The 20,921-nt window shown below is 35.6% G+C and overlaps 1 protein-coding gene across 17 annotated transcripts in view; it reads right to left on the bottom strand.

The window, feature by feature from the left end:
• ADGRL2 (adhesion G protein-coupled receptor L2) overlaps positions 1–20,921 on the bottom strand; it is a 425,162-nt gene that overhangs the window by 210,051 nt on the left and 194,190 nt on the right. For 2 of the 17 annotated variants that reach the window (XM_044432481.1, XM_044432478.1), the window contains one exon: positions 10,099–10,179. The exons of the other annotated variants lie outside the window; for them this stretch is intronic. The gene's annotated coding sequence lies outside the window, so the exon portion shown is untranslated. The remainder of the gene's footprint in view (positions 1–10,098; positions 10,180–20,921) is intronic. 17 annotated transcript variants of the gene reach the window in all.

Below are 20,921 nucleotides of genomic sequence, written 5' to 3'. Positions count from 1 at the left end.
TTCAGGGAGCTGTTTTTATAGGATGCAGGAGACATTAAAAGGAAAAGCTTTTAAAAATTCTCTGTTCAATAAACCTGAGCTCTAATAAGACACTAAAATAGATCTAACATTTTCATATATCAGCTCTTATTACACCACTTTATACGACTCCACCCATGTGTCAATATACTCTGTCTCAAAAAGGCTTTGTGATCTATTTTTAAAATATACACTTTTGGTCGAGTTCAGTTAATGATTCTTGACCAAAGCAACTATTTTACTTCAGATTTTTGTAATGTGAAAACTACCTAGCATACAATTTATACTCCATGTAAAATTTTCAAGTTTACAGCAAGCATTCTTTAACTTTTCAACATTCAATCAACATCCCTCAATGATCTCTCGTATATACTGCAAAGACCAAAACAAACACTATGAAAATAAAATCCTGAATATTGCATTTAAGGTTTCTCACAGTATATCACTTCTTAATTAAATCAACACTTATAGTCTCTGACCAGGTGGCTAATCTAATGTACACGGCTTGAAGGCTTCTGCTCCTTACTCTTAAAACTTAGTTGGCATGAATATAGATACACTAGGTGCTGAACAGAATTTTTTACATGTTTATTTAGAAAAGCTTTTCCGAATAAATGTGCATTGGATTGCAGCCTTAGAGCCATTTCCAAAAATTCTGAGCCATGATAGAAAGCAATGCATTACTTGAGCCTTCAACTTACCAAGCTTCAAAATTATGTGCAAAGGTAGAACTTCCACAAATTCAATAAGATGACATTATTAATATCCAAAGGGGAGTGCAACTCAGGTGAACCTTCTCTTATTGGAAAAAATAAGAAAGTTTTCACAGAGATGTGCAAGCATGGAAGAACAAAGTATCATTTCTGTGTATGCTTTCTGTGGCTTCTTAGAACCTTTACTCGTTTACTTGTAAGACTTCTGCCCCCACCTCTCCATATCATTAGAGGCACATTTTAAAAACTAGTATGATACAAATCAGCAATAAGAAAGGTAGCATAAATCAAGCTGTTTTAAGCAAACAGCACACTTTCATCAATTTTAATTAAACAACAGGGAGGTAAAAAATCAGCCAAGCTTTGAAAAGCGGATCTCAGTTTCCCTATTTGAAAATACTGCCCCTCCCACCTAGAGTTGGGTGGGCAGAAGGTACATAGCATGATTTGTGGTGATTCTAAAAAAAATCTTTTCACAACTGTTTAATAAAAACATTAACATTGTGTTCACCAAACTAACTTTTTGGGAAGCTTGCATTCTCTCAAAAAGGTTAGTTTGTTGAACAGGCTTTTTGTATACAAACTCAATTTGTATTGAAGAAAATTTACAGCTCGTTACTGGCTTGATTGCCTTTCTTCCTTATTTCCAAGGCTACAATCTGAAAGTTTCTAACTGGGCCTTGCTCCCTTGACCTACAGCTTCCCAGACAGTCTGATGAATAGAAGATGCCCCTATTATCTGTGAACCTCCTATTTTATACAATGTGTGCAATGCAATACACTAGATGAGGATGAGCTAGTGACATACAAAGAAAGATGATTCTGATAATGACACTGATTTTAACCTTCTCAGCATCATCCTACAGATAACCCTTGTTCAGAAGTTTACTCTAAAGTACAGTTTAATATGACATAAATAAGCCAGAAGAGGATATACCAAGTATTAGGTTCCTCACTTCTCAGTCCCCACTCCTCCAGCACCACTGTCACTTCAGAAGCTTTCAGTTAACTGTGATGTTCTGTTTCATCAAAACCAATAAACTCTGGTTAAATATGGTTTATCTGAAACAAAGAGGCTTAGTCCCATTGAACTGTAATTTGGTGTGCTCTGAACACATAGCAATGCTACTTTTCTATGTACATAGCTCACTTTAAAATGTACATTTTGTGCATTTCCCACACAGAGATCATGCCTTTGCAGTATCCACTTGCATTTTTACCTTGTTTCAAGATTCAAAATAATAAGCGAGTTAGCACTGCTCATCACATCTGTAAAACTTAAACAGTTCATTTTAGCTATGCAAATACACTGGAAATGTTCCATTCTACTCTGAAAATGTATTCATCTTATAATGGTCAGTAATCATTTTGGTATTTGGATTTCTATTCCTGCCAACGCTAAAGTGTTGATTACTTTTGTGCACATAAACCACCAATTGCCTATAGTTCAGACTTTGCCCAAAGGCTTTCTACAGTTCAAGGTTTGCAGTTCAAGGTTCATTTAATAAGCCACATTTATGAATGCATTTTCTTTTTTTAATCATAATAGGGGTAGCTAATTAAAACAGGGTAAACCATGCTATTGTAGGAAAACAGAAGTAACATTGTGCTTCTATTGAAGACCAGGGCATCAATTATTCAAGTTTATTGGGAAACACTATTCTACAAGGTGATTATTTTTATGAATTTTTAAAAAATATAATATGGAGCAAACAATTAAAATTTGACAAGAAATTCAGCAATCTGCAAGTTTAAAACAACAGTACTATAATATGTTCCGTAGGTCTTTACTAAAACATTAACCTCTTAACCTAAAATGAGGAATACATTTGGATGTCTGATACCCAACCATTCTGAGTCCACAATTATACTTAAGTGCAATTAATCAGAAAACAGTCCTCTGTATACTATGTTCAATAACCTTCTCTATTTCTGCAAGGTGTTCACATCCTACCAAGGGTAAACAAAATGCCACCTCCTAATCAGTTAAAAATATTTAATTATAAATTGCTGCTAAATTATCACTAAGCTTAAGAACCATTTCAAACATTACCTCAACAGTATGGCTATTGCCAAAAATCACTTCCATAAATGAGTTCCATATAGCTATACTAACAAGTGGATTTCTCTCCTTTTTGCTAAACCATGTGATAAGAATGAACAAATATTACAGATTTCCTTCAGGCTGATAGCACATAGGAGTATCTCTGACTCACTGGGAAGAACTTGCATGTGTTACTTCAATGTCCTGAAAGCAGAAAATGAATTTTGGCAGCAGCTAGACCACGGAACTTAATTCCTGTAAGCACATTAACTCACAACTTGCATGCAACCAGTTACTGCCAGTGATAATTTGACTGTTCTTTTAAGCTTCCAATTTATATAACACTACAGATATTAATCTTTTACTTGGATGTGAGAACACCTAAGAACACTTTTGACTTACAGGTATTGAAGACAAGTAGTAGCTTCCTATCTTGGTGTGTGTGTGTATATATAGATGCAGTATTTTCCCAACCACCCTTTTTGTGGATTGGGCTCATCATTACCTTAAGAAAATCAGTAAAGCAAACAACATTTGTGGCAGCAGAACATAACCAAGACCTGTACCATCCACCATTTTGTTCCCACATTGGTCAGAGATTTATGATAGACCATAAGCGGGATATGAACACAACAGCACCCTCCCACTGGTGTTGTGGAAGCAAACTTTCAAACAAGGAATAGAGAGATGAGGGAGGGAGGGAGACTGGCCTCCTATCATCTGTACAACTGCCTCTGCTGAGATAAGATACCAGGAAACACAGGAATGATACTGTTTCTGTCAGCAGAACCTCACTAGCTTGTCTCAACCAGCCCAACACTATAATTACTCCATTACAACTTTAGACTTTTAATTCCAGGCTCCCTTTCAAGATGAAAATTACTACTGAAGATTCATAAACAAATTATTTTGGGGAGTAATTTTAGCCCTGCAGATACACCGATAATGTTGTTCCTTATCAAGGGTGTTGTAGAATTGTAACACCAACTTTGAAAAAGAAAGTCAAACTAATCTGACACCCTAATTGTGAGAATCACTCCATGTGTGGAAGAATTTGTTGGGTACATCAAAGCATACACACATCTCTGGACTGAGTTAGCCATTTATTCCCACATTATTAGTTTCAAGATCAGTGTGCAACATTTTTTTAATACAACGCACAAAGGGGAAAAACCCCAGTTACCATTCCAGTACCATTCATCTTGTAATCTGGTTGTGTCAGGTGCATTTCAGTGCATGAATATGTGTGCTTGTGATCTTATTAGTTATGTTTGGTTCAGTGCAAAACAAAAGGGGAGAGAAGCGAGTTTACTTTTTTAAAAGGCACATAAGTATATTCAATAAAAGTCAAATTATATGACTCAATTGCTAGGTGATAATTCACTGTGGAAGAACACTAAAGAGAACCCTCCTTTAGACATTCAGACTTTAAAGCATGTAGAGGACATGGGGGGGGTACACTCCAGCCCCACCCTCCCCACTCCCCAGATCCCTGTGTTAAAGGGGAAGGTCTACTATGAAAGCATAAAGAGGTTTGGCTGAATACTGTTATGTCATCGGCACCCAGAAACTATTCACATAACAATTTTCAGCATTCAAAAGGGCTATTTTGGACACACCAAGCTCTTAAGTATGCTCAATGGGATTTCTGACCTATTTTTTTTCTTTTGAATATCAAATTTCCCGTGCAATATCATAATGTTTTTGAATGTTATACAGATGTTTTTCTCCCCTCTGGCATGTTTCACTGTTAAATAAGTCCAAATCCTCTCTGGGTACACAGAAATAACTAGACAAGTCCTTAGATCCTGGACAGTATATTTTAACTATGTTCATAATACAGTACAATTAACATGCATTGCAACAGACACAGAATGTGCCTGTATTCATGCTTTGTTTCTGATTACTTTAATTCTTATTACATTGGATTTAGTTTGCTTAGGATTTTGCAAAGATTTTTATTTAACACTGCGATTTTAAAGACACTGTTTTGGGAGTGGTCTACTGTTGCAGGCATTCCGAGAAAATCTTTAACTACAAATCTAAGCTATGATTCTTCTCTCACTCCAAGCCAATATGTTGAAGCATATAAAGCAAATACCAATAAATTCAGCCAAATTTAATGGAAATGGTGTAAAACAATGGGTGGGAGAGGAATAACTGCTCATTTACCAATATTAAGATGTCTAAAGCTTGTGGGCAGATCAAAGTCAACTGTACAAAGATCTTTTTCAACCACTGTGTTCTCTGAAAAAAATCATTAAAACTGAGATTTTGACTTTTAGAGAGTAAAATAATACACATTGGACAAACTAGGATCTCATCATCCTTTGCCTTGCAGAACCTAACATTCTTTCAACTAATTTTATCTTTCACAAAATCACTACTGGAAGCATTAACTTGTTAATGCTGGAAATGGTTCCTTCTTCTTGCTTTTGTTCTCTCTGCTAAAGACTGATGATATGTTATTACACTGAAAGCAAAACAAACAAAGAAGCCCCACCCTGATTTACTGTAAGTTTTCTAAAGTATATCAAATTGTGTTATGTCTCAGGATGCAGTCCAATCCCCTCTCACACTGCAGCATGCCCCATTAAACCCAACTGGGCTTACTTGTGCAGCCACCTGTAAGACTGAACCGTTGAAAACATTACTTAGCCAAAATTCAAAAATACTGATTTTATTTAGAAACTTAGAATTTAGATTAATTTGTTCAGACTGTTTCATATGGATTTTAAAAATGAAATCGATTTTAGTTATTATTCTTATGACAGCAGAGCAGGAGAGGCATCCCATGCATTGCTCACTCACAGTGCAGTCCTATGCATGTCTTCTCAGAAGTAAGTCTTACTGAGTTTAATGAGACTTACTTCCAGTGTGTTAGGATTGCTGCCTAAATACAGAATCAGGTGTTATAATTTTTTTTAAAATCATGCAAACAATTCAATCCAGAAAACTTTGGAAGGAAATGATAATTTCGCTCACATGTTTTGCAATCCTAGACATTTATTATACAAGAAAGCAACTTTTTCTTGCACTGCAAGAAATTATTCCACTATTGTTTTTCATTTTTATGGACAATATGGTTGAAAATACATTTCATATTCTACAGAATAGGTTAATTTTAAGATCATCCAATACCTTCTCTGAAAATTCAGACAATACAGGAATGTTCAATTGAAAGAACTACTTTAATTTGAAAGATACAAAAATCTATCTCTAAGTCATTGTACTAAAAGCATCAGGTCCAAATAGCCAACTAACTTTTTTAAAAAAATCTAATTGCTGTTCATTCACAAATGCTCCATTCTTTAATTATTGTCAAACTAATTGTGAAAACACTGACAAAATTAATTCATTTCTACTTGAGTTTAATCAGTGGCATACTTAAACCACTTTCTGCTACATTAAGTGTACATGGCAATCATTTCTGACTTTTAGTTGTTGGTGTGCTGAATTTTAACCTCTAGAAATGCAAGTAATTTTCCTTTCAGAGACAGAGAAATTATATTCATTCTGAAGGTTATACACAGTAAGTAAAACATCGCAAGAAAAAGAAATTATGCTGAAGCTATATACAAACCAAAGTACTAAGCAAAGCAACACTCACATAAACTACAACACTGGTGAATGAATACAACACACTGGGACAAAGAATACAGAATATTGGGTAAAACTATGCAAGGTTAAAGATCATTTTATTAAAATAGAAATAATGTTATGGCCCACACACTAAGTCCCATAATGCTAATCTGAATGCACATTTTACAATCTCGATACAATGTTAGGGGAAAACAGTAACCAAATACCTTGCTATGTAGCAGAAGGATTTGTATTCTGTGCAGGAACAAGCTAAAATGAAAAATTTCCATCCGCAGGTATATTTCAAAGGCTCCACTGCTTTGATGTAGTCTCTACAGCAGGTTTTTCATTCCTCAACCAATAGCTCCTGGTCAGTTACATTCCATTTGCCAAATAGTAAAGTTTTTATTAGTCCAAACCATGGCACTCTTCCAAACATAGAAGAAACTCCCAAACATTTTTTTTAAACGAGAAAATCACTACTCTATGCAGCATGTATATAAATGCTTTCCCACTGTGACTTGGTAGCAGGGCATCATCTTTTAAAATGAGCAGGTCTAAGCAAAGGTGCTACAGCCCAGGTTCACGCATAGATTTATGATCTCACCAAAGAGGAAAATGCAACCATCCAGCTCAATGCTCACAAAATGCACAAACTGCACAAAATCTGAAAAGCAACTGAGGAAAAAAATCTAATTTGCCTTCCTTCTTTTCTTTTGTTTGCATGAATCATGCAAACACCTCAATGAAAAAGGAGGCAACAGCATGTAAATTTTAAATGACAGAGCACTCCCTCCCACCCTTGCTCATCCTCCTTTTTTAGCAGGAGGAAATAAGATTCCTTGGTTTCAAAGCAACACATTTCGGAGCACAACAATAGACATGTAATAAAGCTGCATTTATCAGAAGACAATTGACTGGAAAATATTCTGATTTTGCAGTGTTCTGTTTATTGGTCTAAAGCTGACTTTTAAAACAAAGATTTCTATGGGGCAGAATTTCACTCCAGATTATCATCAAGAACTTCCATTACCTTTATATTACCTAATGCTCCCCTTACATGTTTCTAACAGTATTCCTTTCCTTTTTAAATTTGCATATTTATTTGAAATTAGCCTCACATAATACGGTGTGAGTTGATTCAAATTGTGTAGAAATATCATCAGGCTGTACAAATCATAGCCCATTGCCCTTCAGGATGAAAAAAATCTGTCAAATATTGTTTTATATTTGTAAAGTGTAGAAGTTACAAATGAATGTTCCAGGCCAACCACATATACTTCAACAGTTTATTTTTTTACCCTCAGATGGTGAGTATCCTTTTCAAACTACTTTTGTTACATACAAGGATTCTGAATTTGTGTGCTCCAAAATAAACTGTTGTGCGTTTAGGTGCTATCCTAATTACTGATAACATGTGGAAAAAGTAGCAGCTGATAATTTGACGTTTTAAAAACATAAAGATCTTTATGATCACAAACTTCAAATACATATGATTATAAATACCAGAAACCAATGTGTAACATCCAGCAGCAGCAATTTCAAAGAGGCATTCCTAAAGGAATAAGTCTGGGTAGAGTCAAAATTTGGGCATGAACACCATTGCTGCTAGAAGCAGACATCGTCAGGGGTAACCCACCAGCCCCAATTCTATGACACAGAAGATAATTCTGCCTAGTAGTAAATGGGTTCAGCCCTTTCTCTTCAATTCCCCACATTGGAGCTCCCCCATTCTGCATGGTTCCCAAGTCTCTGTGTAGAATGTTTCAGGGCACATAAGGTCCTGCCATGTGCAGACTACGCTTCTACCACCACTATCGCCTACACCCAAATCAGGATTTAGTGCTGAGGAAAGGCAATGCATTTGCTGATGAAAGTCATGCCCTTTGGGAAAATCTATTTCTGCATACCTCTCTGCCATTCAGATATTCATTTGTTATGACACAACATCCTAATCTGTCTAAAAAGAAATTGTCTAGCTTGGACATAATCCTAAACCACAGTTTACATGAACAAGCCTACTTGAAACTCGGGATTGTGTGTTCCTTTCCCCTCTCATACAGGCACAGGAGACTGAAAACAACTATTTCCTGTTTTACACTAATTAGAACTTCTCGTTACATTCAAGCTGTATAGCAAAATAAACTCATGGCCAGTTTGCTTGCAATAACGAAACAGAGTTTAGCACTGAATAATCCAGTTCTAAGCCTTGAACTTATACTCTCTCCTCTTTCTTCCCCTCTAGTGTGGCAACATGGATAGGTAGGATCCTGAGTAGGTTAAACTACAGTTTGCAAAAAAGCCACAATAATTAACCATCATTTAATCCTCACTTGTTACAAACTGTGGGCTAAGCTAACACGTTTATGACTCAGTTTGGGCAAATCAAAAACTTTAGGGAAGTTTCCTAAAGTTTGGGGAAGTGTCCTTTCTTTACAGAAAAACCAGAAGACGGATAAGTGGATAAAAGAGCACAACTTACTGAAAATCTGCCTTGGAAGACTGAAGAAACCTTCTGGATAGTGTGAGAACTGACAGAGTACTGCATGACAAAAGAGAAATTATGACCATCACCTCCAATGCTGCCTTCTTCCAGTGTGGTACCTCTGTTGGATACTTGTGCTTTCCTCTTTTGTTCATAGAATGGCCAAACAGAATCCAGCCCATAATAGGAGGGATTTAAAAGATCACCCCCCTATTCCCCTGCTCCAATGCAAGTAGAAGTCTGCTATTTGCTACCAACAAATTGCACATCCCATCTTAGTTAGAACCAGTGGAAAAAAATACATATCAGGAAAAGGAAAAAATTGCTCCATACTTTCTTAGCCTAGTAAAAGACAGCACTTCCAGAAAACACTCAGGTTCATATCTCAGTGAACCTTTGGAAGGAGGCAATATTCATAAATTGTGGGAAGCCCCTGCCAATTCACACAGATGTATAATCAGGAGGGCGCTCTGAAATGGGCATGAAGATTGTGCTAAGACTTAACTGATCTGCCAGTTTGTTTCAAGAAAGCAATCTATAAATAATGCCATTTTAAGAAATGACTAACAATGACACAGAAATGTACACAACTACAAATAAAAAAATAGATAAAATCTATCTTCCAAAATACTGAGGTATCAGTGACAGAAGCCAAGGCTGAATGCAGCCTTACTGCCTACCACTTCCACTCAATCAAGGGTCCTGCTAATTTCATCCTTCAACTGCAGACTTGACACACCTCGTTCCATTTTGGCAGGTTCCCCAACTGTTAAAATCAACTGATGAGCAACCCAAGAAACTGCAGCAGGAAAGTCAAGTCTACCACCAAAAAATCTACAACAGGTATTTCAAGATTTTGTTGGGGAGTGCTGCTAGTGTTTTCCATTTAAGTTAAATATATTCCTTTACAAACAGAACAAAACAAGAACATGACTTGAAATTTTACAATGGCGCATCTTGATTGTTTATTCAGTCCAAGAAAATCTTTGCTGAGCTGAACAGTGTTTCCAACAATGCCTTCAAAGAAGAAAATACAAAGAAAAGAAATACAAAATGTATTAAGCTGATACATTTTTAGGCATGGTGCTGAAAGTGAGTATGGAACTCTTTGAAATTCAGTGCATTTCTCTTAAAACAAAGGAGTTATTTCTACACAATTAAAAAGTTCTGTGAAATTCAGGATTATATATTTAGAAACAAATTGATGCAAAAATCACTTTCAAGAAGGTTAATAGTTTATCCATTTTGTATCTTACCTTCCCTGGGACTAAAAACCCTTTATATCCATCTGCAAGAGACCAATTTCTTGTAAAAGATAGGACATAATCCAAGATTATCTGTAATGTATGAACGATTACTTGTATTATCATTTGCTTAATAAAACAGAAAAGGTGGATCAAACTTCACAAGACAAGCAGCTCCAATCAAATCTGTCTAGGAGTATGTTTATATCTCCAATAAGTCTTACTAACGTAATTCTACGGGGGTGTAATTGCTGCGGCTAATATTCTTACCCTGTTATGAACACATTCCACATAAATGTGGTACCAAGTCGTTAGAATAACACATGATCACACTGTGAAAGGGTAATTCCTATACAATAGCCCTTGCCAATACTATAAATCTCTTTATTAGACAACAACCTATTACAGGAGATCTACTTAACTGTTTCCTACTTAAAGAGCCATTTGGTGCTACAGTAACAAGCTGATATTTTCACATTAGCAAGGATTAGCCAATATAAATAATGAATCTGCACCAAGTTGGTATATTCTGCAACACTGGTAAAGCTTTGCTAGGTTTTAATATGATTATCTAAAATAAAATGAGACTAAGTTCTTATGCACATATAGACATTTCCAAGTTTACAGCACTTTAAAAAAAAATCAACTTTCAGACCCATTTGCTAGGCAGATTTATTGCAAGTAAATATGTTGTTGAGCGCTGTTCCTATTTTATGGAACGTGCAACTATGCATAATGCTTTATTTCATATTACAATCATGCCAAATAGCAAGCAAACTACCTGAACTACCTTAAACAAAAAAGAGCACCACAATTTTCCAGAACTAAACAGCACTTATTTCAATATAATTTCCATTATCTTCCTTGCTCAGCAAGCAAGATGATAAGTCATATTTATTTTTCTTATGAATATTTTTCCCGTTTCATGAGGGATCCCATGACTGCATCATTTGCAAATGAAGAATTCAAATTCTACAACAAGCAGAAATACTTTTCATTTCTAATCCTTTAAAAAGTAACATTAGTGAATAGAAAAAAAGGTTTTATGTATTTATTAATAAGCTAATAATCTTATATTAATAGTTTTGCTGTAGTCTCTGTCAACAGCCAGCAGGGGTTTTTTTTACCCCAAAAATGTTTAATGCCAGAATCTAAAGGTTTAACTGCAGGATGCCCCACTTAAGTGCCATTATACTAATTTGTCAGTTATATTGCTTGAGATTTTTAATTCGTTTTGTTTTGTGAACACATGACAATGAAGAGTAACCTTACATCTGTACTTTAACCAATCCAATTAAAAAGAATTCTTAGTGAAAGAAATGAAAGATCATCTCTTTTGGATTTCTGCTTAACACAATAAACACTGTATTAACTTAGGGAAGCCCCACCACAGTGATTGTTTCATTATTGTTATTTTTAAATTGAAGTCTACAACTTTATTCTACAAACAATTTCCTGGCTAGTGTATTCTGATTGCCAAATATTATGTGCATTTCTTCTAATGCAAGTTAGTAGATAGTACCTTCACAGGAAATAAAAAACAATGTTTAAAGCAAAAATGCATAAAGTGTCAGAGTTGCGCTTACATCTGAAGTAGAGGATATATCACTTTAACATCTCATTATCTTTTATACGTATTAAATATGCAAGTGCCTGCCAAATAGCATCAGTGACATAAGCCCTGTCTTACATTTAAAGTACTTCTGTTCTGAGTAAGTGTAGCAGGGAATGCTGTAACAATCTGAAACTGTGTTTATACTGAAAAAAAATCACTTCTTAAATGCCATGATTATTCTGATTATCTCATATACAAGCTCCCTCTGCAGGTAATACGAAGAGCTAGCAAAAACCACTTGGAAAATGTAAAAGTTTAGCACAAGAATACAAACAAGCAGCACCATTTGAAAGAAATCCCCAAAGACAGCCCTTTCCCCTAAGAGTTACCGGATATCAGTGGCTCCCAAAGCAGTCGCCCATACATATACATTCTCCTGCTGGCTCTGCATAGTTACCCCCGTCCTTCAAAACAGTTAAGCAAGCAGCTTCAGCTCTCTGCTAACCAAGATGTAAAAGCTTCATTTTCAAAGTCATATAAAAGCTTTTATGAGGAAAGGAAAACCAAACCATCCTGAAGTGGAATGACCACCCAAAACAAGTCAACACTTCCAGGCTAAATCATCTTCTTATCCAAAATAAACAAACACATCTCTCTTGCTCTGTTTAATGTCCCTCTGCCACCTAAGCCAGAGCCTATTCCGCTTGGGATTAACTCTCTGCCTCCAAGTTTAGTATCCATTACACTGAACACAAATGTGGGTGTTTTAAGAAAAGCAAAGACATAGTCTTAAATAATGTGAATAATATTTTTGGAGAAACCCACTAACTAGTTCTCATATCCAATTCCAACTCTCTCCATTCTGTAAGAAAACAGTTTACTGTCTTTCAAAAATGTAAAACAAAAAACCAAAATGACTTTCAGCTTGACTACATTGTAATAAATGTTCCTTCCACATGGTCAATATCAACTCAATGAAATTCAGACAGCCTGTTTCAAAGTACTAGCTCAAACAGGCTGAACTATACTTACTAAAGCACTCCAGACTTAATTGTTCAAATTGGTCAAATGGAAGAAATTGTACTATCACTTTCTTCATATGAAAAAAACAAGTGAAAATATCTTTATGTAGGACTCTTGTTCTCCTAATCGTTTTAATGATTTGAAAGATCACTCATACAAATAAGAAAATATATGTTTTCTAATATAGGATGAACTTATATATTGACTTTAGACATTTAAGCTTCATTCTTGTTCTTATCACAAGAATCCTCTGTAACCTGGGGTGTCATTTTCTGTCTCCATCTAAAATTCACTTCCTTACCTCTACAATTTTATCCTCAGGGGTGCAGATGCGCTCATAAATAACCAAGAACAGAGCTCAAAATTCAACACAGGTGCAGTGTGGACCACGTCCAATGCAGCTATGCTATGTATACCTTACACTGTATTGCAAAACGGCAATTTTCAAAGTTAATTTATATTTTAAGAAACTAAAGAATTGTGGAAAGAGTATTTAAACAAAATTAGTAAAGCAGGCTAAGAAATTATCGTTATTTTTTAAATAAATCACAATACATTACAGAAAGCTTTATAAATGTATAGACAAGCACATATTCCTGTAGCATTTTGTGTTACAGGAAAGCCTCTAGTGGCCAAATCTATTGCCTGTCATTAGTAGGTCCTATTCGATGATCTTCAAATGATGTGGCCTTGAAGGCCTAGGGCACTGTGGTAAAAAAGAAACAAAATGTCCACAATGCACAATAAACAATTACTTTAACGACATTTGAAAATGTTAGGATTTGAGGAAGCATTATTTCTCTGATTTGAGAATCAGAATATTTATTTTTCTCCTACAAATGTAAACAAAACACAAAATTGACTAATCCCTCTGTAGGATTTCTGGCTTTGTTTCCTTTCTTTCTTTTTATCTATCAAGGACATATTAATTGCAGCTTTTCTTTTTTGCAGCTGAGCAAGATTATCTCTAATAGACTAGATGAACTAGAACTCAGTTATTCTTTCCATGTATACTAATGTAGCCATAATGATTCCAAAAGATACTCATTTCATCCAGATATGCACCTGCATTCAGCACAGAGGTCTTGCCCATCAGCAAGGAATATTCTACCAGCATTAAAATCAACCACAAGTGCAGCTGAGATATCTACACCACTGAAACTGATACACAGTATGACAAAAATTCCTCTCGTAGAAAAATATGACTCCTGGGACCCATTTTATTAACCCAGGTCAAGGAGATACTGTATCATTGCTTGCTTTCTGGTTGCAAAATCAAAGCAAAGCAGCTTGCATCAAGCTATGACATGGCAAAAAGTCTAAGACAGTGGCCGTGTCATATCAACAGTCATGTTCTATCATGAAATTTGACTCAGAAGCTTGCCAAAAAGATGCCATCCAACATGTTATATGGGAACACAGTAGCAGAACTAGTTGAGCTGGAACTGTTTTCTCTGTTTTAATCCTACACGCAAGAGAGAGCTCTTAGGGAACTCAGTGCCTGTGGGTGGAAAGGGATGAGAAAAAAAATACTGGTATGCCAATAGAAAATTTAATTATTCCCTTTATTTCTCACACACAGACTGCTAGATTCATTGCTAAAGTAGCCAAAACAGTACCACCCAAATCCAGAGGAAGTCTTCAGCAGAACTTAAGCTTGCAGAAATACAAATCCGATCTTTAGGATGAAAGGAAACCCCACAAAATAGAGAGAAATGAGAACTAAGTGTGCTCAGTGGCAATGAAATGTTGCGGGGGGCAGGCAGGGAGACTCAGAAAACTGGCCGAAAGGAGTTAGTTTGGATTGGCTAGAATCCTGAGCAACACCACTTCACACACTTTTGATACAGGCAGCAATTGTGACTTTAGGTGCTTCTTTCTTCTTACATGCAACTTACCCTGTGCTTAACTGGAAAAACAACAATCAAAATCAAGAGGGCTTCAAGAACCTTTCTAAAAATCATTGTATACCTGGTAGATATACAGCACATTAACAGAGATATAGGGCTAAAACAGCTATGATTACATGGTGGTGAAAAACCTGTCCTTCTTCACAAGCACTATTATGACAAACTGTTCAACAGCTTAGCTCACAGAGAGCTCTGTTTCATATGAAACCTTGCTCCCAAGTCAAGCACAAATTCCCTCCCAAGCTAAGCATCAGCTTGAATTGCCCGTATGTCTTATCAGCAAACAAGGAGAAATCTCAGGATCCAAAGCAAAATCAGTCATCCATTTCCCCAGAAGCAATGAACAATTTTGGCAGTAATGGAAGTTAAAGGATTCAGCCAACTAGATTCAGAGTAATAATCATTTCAAGGTGTTGATTGATATGGAAATATCTACAGCAGACAAAACACAAGTTAAAAGAAGAGGATAAAAGCACCCATTTAAACACAGGGCTGAGTTTTACATAAAGAGCACAAATTAACTAGTTAAAGATTTTAAAACACAATTGAAGGAAGTTACTAAAAAAAATCCTGTATTCTTGACTTTTTTAAAAAGTCACAACAGAATCTTATTAAGTCAAAACTCAATTTTTACAGCAGAGATACAAATAACCATATTAGCATAATCTTATTATGTCCAACAAAAAAACAAAATACAAATTAGCTATCAAAATAGCAAAGAATATCCTTTGTTGAGAATGAAAACTATCATTCTTTGATTAATTTCAGTGTCTGAAATAATCGTGTCTGAAATATTTAGCTCCTCAATAGGACAAATGATGGGTGGTGGGGGGAACCTGGAGCTTAAAACTAGCATTTTTACTAAAACCACGTCTCGCATGGGTGTCTTATAACAATTTCACAGCAATTAAGTCTTAGCTTAGAATGCAAACTCAGCCTAAAGCTGTGGTTCTTAAAATGGACAGAAATGTGTATATATACATATTTTATTTTAAAGTGACATAAAACCACAAACACTCTTCAGACATAATGAAAATGCATTTGATAGACTTGCATTAGAAGTCCAATTATTATTTTTAATTTTTCTTTTATGGCAGTTGGCAAAACATGTAAGCTACCATGTGCATAGATGCTACCTGACAGGCATCATCTACCTGGCATCCATCACAGCTGCCACAATATGTTGTGTGTTCTTGGGAGAAACAAGGACCCTGAGCTATTTCAGAACCAAGATGCAATGATTTAAATACCGACTGTACTCTAATGTTTATAATGTCCCCATTCTAGGCTGTCAGCCAACAAGAGGTCCCTCTTTTCCCCCAGCCCATGTTCCATTGTCAGGCCATGATTAATTCTCTGCTCTACAGAGGGAGACATTACATCCGGGCTAAAACATACCTAAATTTTACCCTCAGGCAGAGGTCTGGTTTAAACATCTCCATTCAAAGTGGCATTTGTCTTCCCTTTTCAACCACTTTATTCAGAAAGTCTAGTGAGATGACTTTCTGACCTACAAACGGCCCACAGGATTTAAATTGTTATGTCGTCTGCCCCTTGTAGCTGAGACAGTTTTAGTGACTCAGTGAAGCAAGATTTTATATGCTTCGGGAAACTGCACTAAAGCAAGTGTTCCAGTAAAAAAAAAATTACAAATTCTAGCTTCCTATACAGCAGGCAGAGGCAATGGTGCTAAACACTGTAACACAAATTATATAGGGTGTCCCAAAAAAATTGACATCATTGGCTATGTTATTATACTACGAATGTCAATCTTTTTTTTCTTTTTTTTTGGGACCCCCTGTAGAACATATTAAAAAATCTAGCATTTCAGAAGGACCAGAGAACATTTTCTTCCCATTCTCAGATTTGCATTTTACAAAGGGGTGAACTGTACAAAGTCTTCCTAATGAAAACAAAAATGTGCATACTATCAGAGTGACTTGGAAATGTAATTTACACTTCAATCCTATATGTCTACTAAGAATTAAGTCCTATTGTGTTGAGCAGACCTGGTCCCAGATAATTGAGTACAAGGCTTGCCGCTTTGCCATTTAAAAATCTGTACATTTGACTTTTCCTTGAAAAGCTAGAGAGAGTTTTATATTAATCTATTACAAAAACAAGACATATATGCCTATAAAATGATGTGACCATTTATCTCCTATGAATACTCCATGAGTTATATGATTCTATTTGTTTCACAAAGTTCATAGTATATCAGTTGTCTTACCAACTACCGCTACTGCACAGAGGAAAAGAATACTGCTACAAAAGAAAAATTAACAAAATCACAAGCTCCAATGTATAGACTAGTCCATATTCTTTTTAATGCATTATCTGTGGTAACTTTCGATAATGCTAGACAATGTAGACACTGCTGGCAAGTTGCTATTCAACAAGGTAATCTCATTTCTGTGGGTTTTCAGTGTAAATTGATTCTCCCGTCTTAGCTGCTCTGATAATTGAACAAAATTATACAGCCGTGATGGGATTTTACTTACCAGCACATAACACATAAAATCTTCCACAAAGATGAAGTATATTACTTCATAAAAGTTCATGTTTGCTGTAATTAAATGAATTGTATTTAAACTTGCTTTGTGCCACAACAGCAATCAATAGCTTTTAGCTACTGCTGCAGACTACACTTTACCTGCAGGTGTTGGGCTCTATATTTATTTTAGTCAGATTGTACTGTTCTTGATTACTATGCTTTTCTAAATAAAAGTTGGGTTGAAAAATAGCAGACTTCTGTACAGTTGAAGAATTAACACCTGACAAATATTGCAAGTGAAAAAAAGTAATGGCACATGCAAATTATGTTGCTTCTTTGACCCAAAAATACTTTGATTCAGAGAATGAGCCTTGCTTCTTCTCCAATTCAAAAATCTGATCAAGAATGCATTTCCTTAAAAGACTTAACTGGTCATTTAAAATGTATTATGTTGTGGCTCATTAAGGGACTACACTATTTAAGATTATGCACACACGCACACACAGATACACTTTTACTAGCATTGTAATAAGTATTGATTATAATCTTAAAATAGCTTTTTTTCCTTTGCCATTTGCCTTTATGCACAGTTATAACAGTGAGATTTGTCATCTTTTAAGTTCAGAAAACATTAAAATAGTGTATGCTTAACAGTGTACCTACACTCCTGTGAATTTGAATGGCCTATAATTCCAAACTGCCTTCTCTCCAAATGTGCACCATCAAACCTGCAAAATACTTAGAAACTGTTCTGCATAATGTGTCAGATATAAGTAGGATGACTAATGATAATTCCTCTAAGATTTGCTATGAAGAATACTGCTTTATAACTGAGTATTTGTCCTCCTATGCATGAAGTAAAAATTACAGTTGTATCCCAGGCTAATTCTAACTATTGCTTATCCTTCACCTGGAAAAGCCATTACCAGTTTCCTAACTTCTTGCTTTAACCGTCACTTCATACATATCCCAATGCCCCCATATGCCCAGAATCCTGAAATAGTTAATAAAATTGCTATACCAAAAAAGTGAGGACTGTGAGGGATTTCCCTTTAACAGAAAACCTAATGATGAAGTACAGGCAGCTTTTTCCTTTCCGGGGGGGGGGGGGATTATAGTTTTGTGCATTTTAAGCACTTTCTGACTTTGGTGTAATTTTTGTTGTAATATACATACCTACTTCTGAATGGTCTTATTAAGTATTTCCCCACAAATGAGATGCATGTAAAATACACTGCCAGCAGGTACAATATATCCCAAAGAGGGGAATTTTATGACTTTTTCATGTATGTTTTTGTCCAAAAAGAGAAAATATTCCAAATTAACATCTTTCAAAATCAATTTTGAATACTTTAAAAAAAAAATCTTCAAGTTGCACTATGATTTCTGTGCAATTTTCTAAGCAGATCTTTGGGACACCATGTGAATAACTTCAATTTCCGACATATGACACTGAAAGCTCTAAGAGAAAAATGAAACATGGTGGTAACTTCTGAAGAGTTCCAATGATGGGCTAACTACTAAGCAAACACTGTACTTTAATGCTCTCTTCTTGTTCATTTTAAGGAAGCAAAACACTCAGAAGCCTGGTGTTAATGTCTCTGCTGATTGTGAAAATTGCTGCAATAAAAACTCCAACTGCTTGCCTTAAATTAAGACTTCCAAGACTGCATGGAAGATCTAAATCTTTGCATTGGTTTTCTAACATTTGGAAGTTTGGCTGCTTGCTTTGATGTTGGTCTATGAATGAATAGGGGAGCCAAATGTGGCACAGAAGGAAAAAACTACAGATATCTTTATTGGAATCCTTAACTAAAAACCTGAAGTAATTGGTTTGTTCTACCCCACACTGATTCAATATCCTGATTTCTCCAGCTCCTAACATCCAGAGCTATCAGAATATCTATGTTCACTTTCTGCTGCAAATACTAAGGAACCCACTGTGATTGAAAATGGCAGCTGAAGCACTACTGTAGAACATAAAGGCATGTCTAAGTGGTCCAATTTTGTCTTATGAAATGTTGAAAGTCTTCTGTGGCATTTTATGGCATTAGAGATTTGTCAAATTTTGAGATCGCCATCACTTAAAATGAAGTGCAACATTTTGAAGACAATTTTTAGATTATCTCTAATGGCTGCAAAGGATAATGCATTTCCTTTACAGCACTCTGCACCTAAAGCAGACTTGTTAAAAACAACTTAAGTGTTATAATGACAACTACATCAATATATTCCATTTATACTACTAAAAGATACTGATGTTCCCAGCTGAAGGCATTAGGATAAATAAACTGCTGAAAATTACCTCAATGTAATGACATCTATTTTCAGGACTGTTAAAAGATATCCACCCACAAATCCTGAAATGTTCTTGACCATTTCAAAATAACACAAGTTTGAAAACCTTGCATAATTCAATGTTTTCTTCAAGGATGTTACTTCTAAGTACACTGATTTCTTTACTAAATCAGACTAGTAGGAAATATTCCAAATAACAATGAATCTCGAACTATAACAACTTTTTTCACTCTCCAAGAACTAATTATAAAAGGCTGTGTAAAGTAAGTTATGAGTCTGATGAAATGATACATATGAGTCACTGAAGAAACAAAGAAACATACAAAACCAGTAGCAAACAGGGTTTGGGGCTGGTAACAAAGTTCTTATTTAGCTTGATATGAAACTTACTAAACTTTAGTCCCATATGAATGATTTCCTGTTTGGAAAATAGCCCAAATTATTGAAGGAGTGCTCTAGTCTGCTTGGTTCCATGTCTGCCAGATTATAAATATTGATTTTTAAAGATAATAAAAGAATATACCAATCCATATCACTTTCCAAACATACAGAAATACAAAGAACTAATAAATCAAAAATTATGTAAATATGACAGCAATGTAAGGGAACTTAAAATGCAATGATGAATATTCTACAAGCAGCCTGGCATGGCCAGTCCTCACCACAGCTATTTTAAGTATCCTTATTCCACTACTACTGGCAACAACAAAAAGATAGAGCATGTGATTTGTCAGTGACAAACATGAAGTTCAAAGGAGTATTTTTAAATGATCCATTACTGCATTTTCATTACCCTTTTTATTAGCCTTTGTAGATAAAAATTAAAACAATAAACAGAAAGTTTCGCACTTTTAACATCTGTATTGCACACTGTGAAAACTTAGCTATTCTCCAATTAAAATGTATTAGGGGAGATGTGCGCTTGCTTCAAAGCCTGAGAACTGAGTGGTCTTTTATTTCAAAGATTCATTTGGTTTTCCTTTTCTTTTTTTTAAGTAATTAGAGGTTCTTTTCCATTGAGACCCCAATGCAAAAATGTGTAGGCCATAACCGAAGCAAGGATCCAGAAGAAAAGGCCTTGCAAATCCCACTAACAGAACCGAGAGAAGACACCAGAAACTATGCAACAGTGGCTGCCATGAAAAAGGTCACCCTTTTTCTTAGAACAAACCATTAATCAATAGAATATAATTGTTTGGCTGCTTGCAATGGCCTGCAGCATACAGACTATGTTCTTCACCGGCATAATTACAAAACAGTAAGTTCAGAAACATAACCCAAATCCACCTCTCTTTTTTACCCCTTTACAATTCCCCACTGCCCTTTGGGCCTCTGCTTTGGAAGCAAATGGAAGATAGGCTGAAGTTTTCTCAATTGAGCTGAAAGCTAAGAAACCTTTGATATGCTAATGGAGTCCCTTCAAACGGTAAGAATTCACACTTGCATTAATTCAAACAATTTGTGCAGAATGATGTGAAATGGCACCTCTTTTAGTGGCAGGCAACAAAAGGGAGGGAATCAGAGTGTCTGAAGAAACCAAACAACAGAACATTTG

Source organism: Varanus komodoensis, unplaced genomic scaffold (assembly GCF_004798865.1).
Source record: "Varanus komodoensis strain SLA01 unplaced genomic scaffold, ASM479886v1 scaffold24, whole genome shotgun sequence".
NCBI classification, from domain to species: Eukaryota; Metazoa; Chordata; class Lepidosauria; order Squamata; family Varanidae; genus Varanus; species Varanus komodoensis.
The sequence above is the reverse complement of the archived record's forward strand: the minus strand, read 5'-3'. Positions and strand labels throughout refer to the sequence as shown.